Source organism: Anser cygnoides, chromosome 3 (assembly GCF_040182565.1).
Source record: "Anser cygnoides isolate HZ-2024a breed goose chromosome 3, Taihu_goose_T2T_genome, whole genome shotgun sequence".
NCBI classification, from domain to species: Eukaryota; Metazoa; Chordata; class Aves; order Anseriformes; family Anatidae; genus Anser; species Anser cygnoides.
In genome coordinates, this window is record NC_089875.1 from 106099186 (window position 1) to 106109993 (window position 10808).

Here is a 10808-nt window from a genome sequence, read left to right on the forward strand (position 1 = left end):
AATGGGACAGGGCCTTAGCGCAGAAAAAAGGCGACACAAAAAACAAGGACATGAAACTTCTCTTGGTACATTTTTTTCCCCTACTCATATTTTTATTATCCTCTCACCTGTTAATGAAACTTATAATGAAAGTCTTCTTAACGAAGGGAAAAGGGTGTTGTGGGCTGAGTCTCTAGCTAATTTGCATGGTCATCATAGCAAGAGTCTGTAAGTAACCAATGTCAAAACAATCTGTGAAAAAATGTCAACCAAATAGCATTTTCATTCCTATCAATAGCTCACAGAGGCCCTAGGACAAGGCTTCAGGTGGAGCAGCTCTTCCTCTTTGCTAGAGAAACCTCCATCTCACATTTGCCCTTGCCTCACATACATGATACCCTGTTTTACAAAGTAAAATGTTGAAGTTGGGCTAATATTGCTACACATGGAAGGTATTTCCACCCTTAAAGCAAGACCCTATAGGTTTGCCTGCAGGGGAAAGATGAGGATTGTTATCTACAGTGGAACAATTGTTAATAAAAACAATTTTTAATTATATTACTGTTACTTTAACATCCATTCTGGAACACGAACTGCTTTCTACCTCTGCAAATGCACAAAAATTCACTATTAACATTTTGAAAACTGCAGATAAGATAGAAATGCAAAACCTTAGGCACACGTATAAAGAGAAAAGGAAGGAAGGAAGGAAGAGGGAAGGCTACAAGTTAATAATTGTTCAAAATCTGAAGTCTACAGTAAAGAGGGAAATAGTTTCATTCTGTTAAACAAACATCTTAGTAATCACAGGGTCTCCTGCATATTTGTCACAATCCTCTGTGTAAATTACAATAAAAGGATTTGTAGATTTGTTGGTTCAGACTTTGCCTTATACAAAGTCACTTCTGAAGAGAATTATATTGGAGGAGGGAAAAAGAGGAACTGAAGGAGAAGACCATTCAGAGAAGAAAATGTTGTAGTTTTGGAAATTCTCCTCCCTGAAATTGCACAGTACCTCATTTTGGAAACTCCTGAGTAATGTTGCAGCAGCCCTGGAACGGAATGAGATTCTTGGCAATGCCAGGTGACAATCTGCCCCAACTGTGGCTGCAATGCTGCACAGCCAGCGAGGCCAGAACTCTGGCAGCCCATTGCCTGATTGTGTGGACCACTATTGAACTGGAAACAGTTTTCTCCAGGGAAAACTGATATTTCCCACGGATTTTTTTTTTCATGTTTCTTGCTGGTAATCTGTATGACAGAGAAAAAGGATATCAAGAAACTGGGGGTGAGTTCAGCAGAAGACCCCCAAGATGGTTGGAGGCTGGAGCACTGGCCCTGTGAAGAGAGGCTAATGGATGTAGACTTGTTCAGCCTGAAGAAAAGATGGCTTCAGTTCAGACTGGATGAGGAAAAAGCTTTTTCACCATGAAACCAGTAGAAATCACACAGTGGAATAGGTTGCCCAAAGAGGCTATGCAATCTCCTTTTAGGGGACTTTCAAGACCTGACTGGATGCAGAGCCGAACAAGCTGGTCTTCTAGAGTCCTTCTGAGGTCCTTTCTAACCTAAATGATCCCAATCATCTCCACCAAATGCAGATCTAAGAACTAAACCACTGGGAGTGGATGGACTCACTCAAGTGCAAAACACACCACCCCCTTCCATCTCCTGCAAATAGTTTTAGAAGTCATTCACCTTCTCCTCATCATCAGTGCTTCTTGGTCTGCATGACCATAGAGTTTACCAAGTACTTCTTGTGTTATCTGACACTTGTTTATATACATTTCTACAGCATTTACTTCTGTGGTGCACAAACAGCGCACTCCTGATAATGAATCAAGGTTCCTCAAACACCAAGAGCACAGCCTACAGCCACAAACTCCCTGCAAAGTTTGGAAAGGCTTCAACCCTTCTTTTAGTTGTCTTGTCCTATGAATAATATTGCCTGTGGTACTGAAGGTTCTGTTTGACCTTCTGTGACAGATGATAGTGGTAGGCTTTGCCTTCCCGTTGCTTGCCATCTACCTGGCTATTGTTAGCCAACTAAAAAGGTTTTAGGAGCCAGTGGAGCAAATGAAGCAATCCCTAAATCCTTTCCTTCCTGTTAACATCATGCTTGAAAAAAATATGGATATCAAACAAATGCATAATATCTAATGAAATGCAGACTTCGAAAACCTCTCATCAGTCTTCAGATGAGCCTCTGAAATGTGATGATGCTCAGCACACAACAATAAATATATTGGTCCATACCGATCCTGAGGTCCTTAAAATCAAACACAAAGTATATGAAGTCTCTGTGAAGATTCTAATAAAACTTTACAGGCTTTGGAGCACACAAACAGAGCAGGAACAACAGATTGCTATGATTTTAGAGAACTTTGTGGTTTTCCCTGTTTGCCAAAGCAAAATGTCAAGGGTAGGAATCCAGGGAAAAACAAATGTACATGGAAAAACAAATGTACACTTTCACTGTCCTATACAATCATGTTAATTAAAAACATGGTTCTTTTCAGTATACTGATCTCCACACCTCTGCAAGGTAAACACAACACCCTGTTTTACAGATGCTGAAGTGAGGTGCTGGAAAACTAGGTGATTATGTTGAAAATCATACAATGAACAGAGAACCAAATCCAGGTTTTTCAAATCCTGGTATGGTGCCTATACACTGTTAATGTATCTTTTCATACAAAAATTAAGATCCTTCTGTCCTCAGAAAAGGTTTGCGAAAGTATTCAAAAGGTTCATTTTCTCTCAATTTACCAAAAGATTAATTTGTGAAAATTTAGACAGACATTTGGCTGAAAATATTAACCAAATAACTGCTCGGACTAGATCTCTTTTGAACACTGCGAAATGGAATTACCTTGGAATTTTTGAATTGTATGTGCTTTTTCTACCTTTTGCTTTTTTCCATTTTGTACAGCAAGAACAAGCCTTTACCGGCTGAATAAATGCAGAGACTGGGGTGGTGGTGTCTAAAAACTACAAGATTAGACAAGTAAAATCTACCACAACACCTGCTGCTCTTCTAGATGCCCCACATGCAGCATTTTTAGCAAGAATTACTGAGTCAAGAGATATCTAATTAACATTTAGTCCTTGTGCTTTCCGAGTTTGACCCAGGTGCAGCAGTGAATATGCTAGCTGAAGTTTCAGTTTTCTAGCTTTCAGTTTTTAATGAAAAAAAAATTTATTTTCTACCAACAACAGTTTTAATGGAAGGTTTTTTGAGCAGTCCCATTGCCAAGTGCTCTCAAGCCCCATTAATTCACTGTGTAAAGGCATTTAGTATCTCTAAGTGCTCAATACTTTTGTACTTGACCCTCTGGGATCAACATAACATGATACTTAGAGCCAGAAAAGTAGTTCCAAGTAGCACAAAACCTGAAAGTGTCGATTCACATTCACTGGCAGCTTTAACTGGGATGGACGAAGCATTTACCGTTGCCAGATGTCACCTCTGTCCTTCTGTTGGATGTTACCATCCCAGGGACAGTGTAGCAGAACAAGCATACCCTCCCGAATCAGCAGGGTTTACAGCCTGAAATCGGCAGCAGCTCATATGAGTACAGCAGGATAAAAGCTCCTTTGGCTTGGGTGCAGGCACACATCACATTCAGCCAGCCCCATGGCAAGGCAGCATCCCCAGCAGAGGGGTGGGGAAGGTAGCTGGGAGCCGTTTCTCCTTCAGCTATCTCTGATTGAACTCTGTCACCAAACATGAGTCAACACCCAAAGCCAGTTAGCTGGCTGCTAGTGTACAGTGCTGCTAGTTTAAAAAAAGGAATGACCCCATAAAAATAGTTAGGGCTCAAACTTTCAGTGTGCACATCTGTTCGTGGAGGCAGACTCTAAGGTCACTTTGAATCGCGGAATGAAGCATACAGCTAGTGAAATCCAAGAAAAATGACTGCCTTTCCCCTTGTGTCTGAACTTTTATCTGCTCATCTGAACATTTTGCAAAAACCAACAGAAAACCTATTACAAAGATTGCTGGTGCATGAAATGATTGAGAAATATTTGCAGTTTGAAAGCAGTTTCACTTCCTGCCTTATACCACAAAGAAGCTTTTTAATAAAGTTAACATCACTGTTATTTGTTTTACAACTATGTTCTTATTTTGTCTATTTTTGATTTCTTGAATACTTATGTTAACACAAAGAAAAATTTGCTCTTGGAGCCAGAAGTTCATGGTTTTTCATTGTAAGCCATGTTGATGATAATGTAATGATGTTTCTAATAATAATACTTTTCACTTACACTGTTAAGCAGCTTTCATCCAAGTATTTTAATGCACACTACCAATTTTAGTTAAGCTACCTAAATACATGCATACGATTTTACAGCTGGGCAGACTGGGTGATTTTGTGACCTTCTTTCCATAAGCATAAAGCCTGAAAACTAGACTGTGGAGTCCTGAGTTAAAATACCCCAGGAACCATTAAACTATACTGCCTAAGCAACACCTATTCACAGTAGTTAAGCTCCAGAGCTGGTAGAATACTAATTAAATTAATTTTGCGAATGCTTCTGTGCTGCTATTTGTGAGGTTGTGTTCCAATATGCAGACAAGCTGTTAGATAGTCATAAAATATATTTGTGAGTCCTGCAAGTAATGAATTTCAGCATGAATAACTATCTAAAGACGGTCCTACGAAATAAAAATCATAACAAAAAGCTATCGTATGTTCCCTACTATTATTTTTGGTGACTTAAAATGTTTCAGCTACCCACTCAGAAAGCCACGTGACCAGTATCATAATCTTGCAGGCTATGTCTCTTTCTAGAAACTACTTTACACTGTGACCAGAATAAAAAGGCTAAATTTGTTCGTTACGGTTTTGACTAATTCAGTTAAACACAAAAGCAAATACCTTTCTGACCCACAAGGGAATTTCTATAGGGATGGCTGACCAGTAGTTCTTGCTTTCAGCTCAAAAGGAGGGTCGCCGGTTTCTATGACAGCCTCTTACAAAGTTGTGTCATTGGCAGTGGTGGCGTGTCAATTACCCGATGAATATCACACAGCAGGTCTTTGTTAACAGGGTGATACTTCAGCCCTTTTCCTGTGCTGCATCGAAGGTCATGTTTCTTGCATCTTCTTCTGAAGCCATCTGGGGGCACCTGCTGGCTGTTGGACTTGCTGGACCCTGGCTCAGCTTTTGCAGGATTCTGGCCATTCCTACACAACTAACATGGCATGTATATGTTGAATGTCCCCCCCACACCACCACCTCCACCACAGCCCTTTTTTTTTTTCCCAAAGGAAAAGTTAAATATGCATATTTAAACTCAGAGATTTTTATTCCTATAGGGCTAAGTGAGTTGCAAGCCCCACACCAAAACACACTCCCAGTTGGTAACAAATGTGGGAAAAATGCATTAAAATGGAGTATGAACATCAGCAAGCAAAGATGGTATCTGGTCATTGATGTGTAACACTTTCTTCCATGTAAAAAAAAAAAAATTAAAAAAAAATAAAAAATTATTTGCCCAGAAGTAATCCTGCAGTGAGTTGAAGGGTGGGAAACTATAACAATGTCTATATTCCTCCTGCGTAGGTAGACCTGAGTAATTTAGATCTATTTGTGTAGCACACTGGAAGGTTTAAGCATCAGCATCTGAAACAACTGGAAACGGCAGAAAATGTAGAGAAAAGCTCTTTCTGAAGTGCAGAGACTTCTGTTGCCTTCTGGCCACTACACATTGTACGGCAGTGAAGGCTGCATCACCACCGGGCACGCAGGATTTGCACCCTGTTTCCAGAAGGGAAGTGCCACTCTGGAGACACACGGAGAGCCCTCTGTGCTTCAGAATTCTGCTTTTTAGCCTTATCCAGCAGGAAGATCTTTCCTTGCAGGTGGCAACATCAGCTGATGGTCCTTTGCTGTACCCACGCTACATTCTGTAGCCAAACATCTCATTAGTTTTGAACACCGTGTATAAAATACCATGCTACTTTTCATGGTAAAGACATTAAGCTGTTCACTGTGGCAGCCTTGGCCTGATTTCTTTCTTTCAGCTTACAATTCATTTTTTTTTCCTTAATCCTTACCATGCACTCAAACACACAAAGATCATCAGGTCGCTGCAGACAGGGCTGGGCTGGTGGTGACCCTCTGTGCATGCCCATCGCGTACACACGTACCTGGAAGGATGACCATATTTCAACCTGGAAAGCAGGACACCAACAATGGACAAGTAGCATTCAACAATTCAAGTAGCATATATAAAAGGAACCTTGGAAATCAAAGGACAACCTCGCCTTGTTTCACCAGAGAAAATGAGGTCAATTTATAGTAGGGAACAAGGTGTCTTAATAACAGTATTTTTCTCTGTATGATACTTTCTTTTTTTTTCTGCCAACTCCCTACATTTTGTGTCTATGCTGTGCCATCTTTTATACCCATGCCCCACATCCCTGCACTGCAACCCACTAACCTTATTGTTACCCCGGTTCCTTCACTCCAGCTTCTTATAACTCTAAAAACTCCACACACACACATACATGGAACATATATATCTGTGTTCCTTTTCACCCACATGAAGAACCTGTAGTCCACTGTCCACTGCTCTGAACCTCCTTTGCTCTCCAAATTCTCTTCTCTGCATCGCACAAGATTTAGGACCAAACCTTGTAACTCCTTCTAGAAATATATGTAGGTACCAAATGCGATATTAAAGAGTGCTGTGAACTGTACCTCTTCATATCTATTTTCCACTAGATCTGAGCACTCATCATTCAGGGTATTAGCTTGCCTTCTCAGTCTCTGGAGCTAAGCAGGGGCAAGTCAGGCTCCATTTGTTCACGCAGTTGGGCTAACATATACAAAATACATTTGTACTCACCATATGAAGAACGGATGTTACCATGTCGATGGGCACTGTAATAAATAACAGGTTACACAACACAATGGAATAATCTTCCATGCTATAGGAATAACAATTGGTAAATACACTGGCTTCATTTTTATGGAGCATTTCAGATTTTGTCTGGGTTTTAGTGCACTGCAAGCAACATTTGCTTTGTGTTAGGTTACTCTTCCCTTTTATTCTCTTTTAAAGCAATGGAAATTTGTTCTATAGTTACTGATTTTTTATTCTTATCATATATACCACTGTGGTATCCATATAAATGCAGCGAGATTAACCGTTCGAGTGTGACTAAAGCAATCTTGGAAATAACAGGGATAAAGTGATATATTCCCCAACCCCCACTTCAGCAAACAAACAAAAAGTTGCAGAACAGTACATGTCAGCCAACATAGAAATTTTCAGTATTGTTCCCTTCTTGATCTTGATTTAACAGGCAGAAAAAATGGAAAATGTGGGAGGGGAAAAAAAAAGGCACAGACAAGTACAGTTATGAGGACAAAGAGAAATTCTCATGTGCTGCATTAAATCCAATTTTCAAAGCCTTTCCCAGTGTAAACCAAACACCTCCTTACTGATTCAACTAACAGAGGAAATCACAGTCTATTGATCCAGTTAGCGTAGCTGCAAATTGTATGCAAGTACGCAGACACTTATTAAACACATTTTGGAAACAAAAAGTTGTTTCTGGTATATCATCCCTCTCAACATGGCTGTAGCAATGCTGCCAATTGTGCTGCAGTTTAATATAGATTTCCTATGGAAATTAATTCCACATGCTGATGGCTTACTAGTTAATGTCCACGAGTTATTCATTTATCTGTTTTGCATTTATCAACTGTCAATTTCATAGAATACCCCCCACCTTCTCATATTATGAGACAGCGAATAGTAGCTCCTCATGTTTCCTCCACTCAGTAGTTTCCAATAACTGTCTTATGCTTCTCAAGGAAATTTTACAGTGTTCTAAATCTCTTTTTATACAGGCCTCTTAACTAGGATCATTACACTCCTACTTGGTCTATTTTATTTCATACAGAGTTTGTGAGGCAATCAAATACTTTCAGTATAATTGATAAGCCCCTTATTTATAGAGGTTATTGTTAATGTTTTCCTTATTAATCTGTTCCTTTACAGATAAAAGGCAGTTGTTAGGTGCAGACAAGCATACATCCCTATTGAGATTGCAGAGGACAGGTTGTGTATTCACTTTCTCTAAGTGATCTCATGTATTTCTGTAGGGTTGACTGACTGTGTTAAGGCTATAAATTGGTTTGGGATCTAGTTTTGCAAGGAAAGCATTGTTAACCAAAGCTGGATCCTCTTACTCTATTCATATGCTTTTTATTCTACTTTATTCTCCTTCAGCAAGTCTTCACATGGGAGATTTGCAGCTCAGAAACAGCCTGAAGTCATTGTCTCACAATAAGGAAGCATATCTAGGGAGACCAATTTCCCTTCTGTATTATCAGTACTCTTCATGTACGTGATAATTATAGGTCAGGGCCTGATTCTCAGCTTACCACCACAATAATGAAAGTCTATTAATGTCCACTAAGTTGCTCCCACTATAATAGAGATTTCCAAACCCTACAATCAGTTAAGATAAATATTACTGTTTTGCGAATGACCTTGTGTGGATCTTTGTGACCATATGTTTGAGTTCTAACATGCATCCTGGACATAAACATCAGCACACTTTTTTTTCAAACAATTTGTGAAAGTGGTTTTGTTAAAAGCAGCATTTGGTAAAAAGTCCTTTAGTGGATGAATTTCTGCACTTAACAGAAAGCAAGAAAACAATTGTTTCCTGTAATTGGACAGTTTGATTAGAGGCAGGTGGTGCAGAGCTAAGAAAACTGGAGCCACGAAGCCAATTTTAGCGTCAAGCACATTTCCTTTTGCTTTAGGATCCAGAAGCATAACATGTAAATTACTTCCAACAAAAAAAAAAAAGGAGGAAAAAAAAGAATGTAAATTTAGTTCCTATTTATTATCCCTACTTGTACTCCCTCCATAGTAGAAGCTTGCAGCACAGAAAGGAGGTGCATACTTGATGTTCATAACACGCTATGCACACAGAATCATGGGTATAAAAAGAACATAGAATTACAATTAAAAAAAGCTCTTGTAGATTTCCTTGAAAAGCTATGCAAGAGATGAGGTGAGTACCTGTTCTTGTAAAACCCAATTCAAACAACACACCTGCACTAAACTATTATCAATTGTAGCTGCATTATTTATTATTTTTATCACTAGTGAAATAAGGAGTCCCAGTGATGGACCATAAAGCAGCACCTCTGAGTGCAGTGGAATTAAATTTCATTCAGCTCTTGCTGAGATTTCAGTGGGTATCAATCCTAATTACTGTACAAGTAAATACAATAACCAGGTCTGCTCATCCACCTCAGCGCGCATTAAACCAGACACCATATCTAGTCAAGAAGAAACTGTAGATATATGAGCAATCTGAAGAGTGCACTGTCAGTCTGAATCTTGCTCCTCACCGCGGTGTACCCGGGTATCTGACAGAGCAGACTGACTGATATCAACTGCTTTAAATTGCCCTAAAGTCCTGACTGCCATGGGCGAAGAAAGAGGCTGACCATTTTATATACAGATGGTCTAAAGTATGCAGAATACCTTACACTGAACTGGGATAGAATTAATTTTCTTCTTCATGGTCCACTTCACACTGAGCATTCATAGGATGACGGTTTGAACAACTGGAAGATAAAAAGCTCGGGGACAAATCTGCTGCTCCTGTAGAGCAGCATGTAACTTTGGTCAGTATTCAGTGTAAGAAATGGATCTAAATGAAGAGAACCAACTCCTCGGAGGATGACAACACACCAAGAGCTGCAGTGCCACCAAACACCCCTGGGGAACGGACTCCTCACCTACCGCGGGAGCTGGGCGTGCAGGAGACACCCATCACCCCCATCCTGACATGGCAGCGAGGATGACGTGACCCCATTCCACCCGCTCCGACCGACAGCCTGCCGCACGTCTCGACAGCGAGTGAGAACAGAAAAGCGATCCCAGCGGTGCGAGGCTCGCAGCGCGGCTCAGCTGGGCCCCGTGCGTGGGAGGAGGAAGTCGTCTTGGTTAGCTGTCACCCAGCACCACCGCCAGCGGCTGCACACTCCCACTCCCACCACCTGCATCCTACCCGAGCGAGCTGCACCTCTTGGTCCGGATTTAGATGGTGTGTGAGCACAGCCTCCCTCCTGCGTTGCTGGGAAGGGGACGGGGAAGGCCCCTGCGGACAGCGGCGCTAACCCACGAAGCACTGCGAGCACGGGGGAGGCAGGAAGGAGCTGAGCTCGATGAGTGCAGGGCAAAACTTGCAAGGGTGACTCCTCATGTCACACACAGCTCACAGCTGGGCCCAGCATCCCGACCCAGTCTAGAGCACGGGAGTGCCTTTGGGCAAAGCTTCATCCAGAAGCACTGCCTGGTACGGTACTCAAAGGAAATTCAGACAGATCAAGTTGGAAGTGCCAGCAGCGTGATCGCAGGGACAGCTGACACTCATGAAAAATACATGAGGATGATTTTCAACACCACTTACATATGTGAAGAGGCAGAATGAACTTCCCCAGTTGGTGCTTGTATCAACACATATAGAAACATTGGTACTATTGCAATAGCAATATTTTCACAAGGAAGATAAGTATTGAACAATATCTTTACTGTATTGGGCATAAACATATCTTCAATCAACATCAGCCATGCGTGGACTCTTTTCCATCTATACTTTCTGTCAAAGACACATTCATTGTGGGCAACACCAGACATACATGCTGGGCAAGGGACTTTTTGCATTAGTACTTGTACCTTTTAGATGAGGTAACATGCTGTATACAATTCCCTCGATATTTATAAATTAGACTTAGTAATAACACAAGAGTAATGAACAATAGACACTCTAAATGGTTTCTTAA

The 10808-nt window shown here is 40.8% G+C and overlaps 1 long non-coding RNA gene across 2 annotated transcripts in view; it reads right to left on the reverse strand.

The window, feature by feature from the left end:
* Window positions 1-10082, reverse strand: part of LOC136790521 (uncharacterized) — a 43834-nt gene extending 33752 nt beyond the window's left edge. Inside the window, exons 1-2 of one of the 2 annotated variants that reach the window (XR_010830597.1) lie at window positions 6838-10082; window positions 6044-6136 (exon numbers count right to left, since the gene is read on the reverse strand). This is a non-coding gene — a long non-coding RNA (uncharacterized lncRNA). Of the gene's footprint in view, window positions 1-6043 lie in introns of both variants that reach the window. The other variant, XR_010830595.1, reaches the window with a different exon arrangement.
* Between the last annotated feature and the right edge of the window lie 726 nt (window positions 10083-10808).